Here is a 2,514-nt window from a genome sequence, read left to right on the forward strand (position 1 = left end):
GTTGTGGGCTGTATTTTTATTAAAAATAAATATAACTTTATTGATTATCTTAAAAGAATTTAATAACCTACATGACTTAATTTGTCATACCAGAAACTATCTGAATTTTAGTCATTAGTCTGGTACTACCTTGACACACCTGTGAAATGGCAACAAGGAGGCAGGTTTTTTTTTTAAATTTTTTGTTTATTTATTTGAGAGGTAGAGTTATGGCAGTGAGAGGGAGAGACAGAGAGAAAGGTCTTCCATCTGCTGGTTCACTCCCCAAATAGCTGCAACAGCCGGAGCTGAGCCGATCCGAAGCCAGGAGCCAGGAGCTTCTTCCGGGTCTCCCAAACGGGTGCAGGGGCCCAAGGACTTGGACCATCCTCCACCGCTTTCCCAGGCCATAGCAGAGAGCTGGATGGGAAGAGGAGCAGCTGGGACTAGAACCGGTGCTCATATGGGATGCCGGTGCTACAGGCAGAGGATTAACCTATTGCACCACAGTGCCACTCCCAAGGAGGCAGATTTTTAATATTTCAACTTGAAAAGTTACCTTGAGTGAGAGTGGAAAATGGAATAGGTCATGCCTGGGGATTGTGTATCACTGTTGGGACCTGGTTAACCTTTATCCTCCAGAAGGACTATCTGGCTACTTATCATATAAAGTCTAATTCATGTTCACGGCACATCATGAGGAACGAGGTGTCATCATAAGCAGAGGTACCAGTCAGCATACTAAGCCAACATCTTCAACCTCACTGCTAAAAGCCAAGTGTATTACAACCAGCTCTCAAGAAGGCTTCATCTCAGTAAGATAACTTCTGCTGTGCTATGTACTATGAAAAGTTGGAGACAGCAGTGAGATGGTATGACATTGGTGGCTGCTGGATGAAATGAATTCTTTAGTGTATCAAAATCTGTAATAGTGGTTGTATTTGGCCCAGCCATTAAGATGCTCCTTGGGATGCCCTCATCTCGTATGGGAATGCCTGGGTTCTAGTCTTTGTTCTGATTCCTGTTCAGCTCAAATACTTGGGCCCCTGTTCCCTCCTTTGGAGACCTGGGTTGAGTTCTGGGCTCTTGGTTTTGGCCTGGCCACACCCTGGCTATTGTAGGTATCTGGGAATTGAACAAGCAGATGGAAAATGTCTCTGACTTTTTTTGGGGGGGGGGGCAGAGAGAGAGAAGAGACATTTTGAGAAAGTGAGATCTCTCATCCTCTGGTTCACTCCCTAGAGGTCCACAACAGCCAAGGCTTGGCCAGGCTGAAGCCAGGAGCCAGGAACCCAATCTGAGGGACCCAAGTGTTTGCACCATCATTTGCTGCCTCCCAGGTTGCATGTTAGAGGGAAACTGGATTGGGAGAGTAGAGTAGCAGGGACTCTACATGGGATTGCCGGTGTCCCCAGTGGTGGTTAACCTGCTGTGCCATAATGCATGCCCCAAAGTTGACATTTTTAAGCCTATTCTTGCTTAACTGCTTCAAAGATGGAAATTATAAAAATTCTCAGGGGGGCTGGCATTGTAAGCCACTGCCTGTAGTGCTGGTATCCCATATGGGCACCAGTTCAAGTCCCGGCTGCTCCACTTTCTTTCTTTTTTTTTTTTTTTTTTCAGACCCATTGTCATGTTTAATCCCAGTGAGAGTCAAGTTGGGAATTGATAACTTCTTTTTTTTTTTTTTTTTTTTTTTTTTTTTTTTTTTTTTTTACAGAAGATCAGCCCAGCACGCACCAAGCAAAGATTTCAACAGTTTGCACCCCATAGAAACACAAAGTGAAATATACTGTTTGAGTACTCGTGATAGCATTAAATCTCAATGCACACCGGCTGCTCCACTTTCAATCCAGCTCTCTGCTATGGCCTGGAGAAGCAGTAGAGGATGACTCAAGTCCTTGGGCCCCTGCACCCGCGTGAGAGACCAAGAAGAAGCTCCTGGCTCCTGGCTTCGGATCAGCGCAACTCTGGACATTGCGGCCACCGCGGAAGGTGGAAGACTTCTCTCTCTCTGCCTCTCCTCCCTCTCTCTAACTGACTTTCAAATAAATAAATAAATCTTTAAAAAAATTTTAAAAATTAAAAACCTTTAAAACATTCTCAGGAATCAAGTATCTTTTTTTTTAAGATTTATTTGCAGACTCAATGTGATAGCAATCAAAATATCAATGACATTCTTCTCAGATCTAGAAAAAAATGATGCTGAAATTCATATGGAAAGACAGGAGACCTCAAATAGCTAAAGCAATTTTATACAACAAAAACAAAGCTGGAGGCATCACAATACCAGGTTTCAAGACATTCTACAAGGCAGTTATAATCAAAACAGCATGGTACGGGCCAGCGCCGCGGCTCACTAGGCTAATCCTCCGCCTTGCGGCGCCTGCACACCGGGTTCTAGTCCCGGTTGGGGCGCCAGATTCTGTCCCGGTTGCCCCTCTTCCAGGCCAGCTCTCTGCTGTGGCCAGGGAGTGCAGTGGAGGATGGCCCAGGTGCTTGGGCCCTGCACCCCATGGGAGACCAGGAAAAGCA

At 45.3% G+C, this 2,514-nt stretch overlaps 1 long non-coding RNA gene across 1 annotated transcript in view; it reads left to right on the forward strand.

The window, feature by feature from the left end:
• Positions 1 to 205: 205 nt before the first annotated feature.
• The window catches only part of LOC149126520 (uncharacterized), a 3,199-nt gene continuing 890 nt past the window's right edge, over positions 206 to 2,514 (forward strand). Inside the window, exons 1-2 of the long non-coding RNA XR_016234548.1 lie at positions 206 to 851; positions 1,700 to 2,514. The exon at positions 1,700 to 2,514 is cut by the window's right edge and continues 890 nt beyond it. This is a non-coding gene — a long non-coding RNA (uncharacterized LOC149126520). The remainder of the gene's footprint in view (positions 852 to 1,699) is intronic.

This window comes from Oryctolagus cuniculus, chromosome 5 (genome assembly GCF_051225735.1).
Source record: "Oryctolagus cuniculus isolate XC-2025 breed Fujian yellow rabbit chromosome 5, ASM5122573v1, whole genome shotgun sequence".
NCBI classification, from domain to species: domain Eukaryota; kingdom Metazoa; phylum Chordata; class Mammalia; order Lagomorpha; family Leporidae; genus Oryctolagus; species Oryctolagus cuniculus.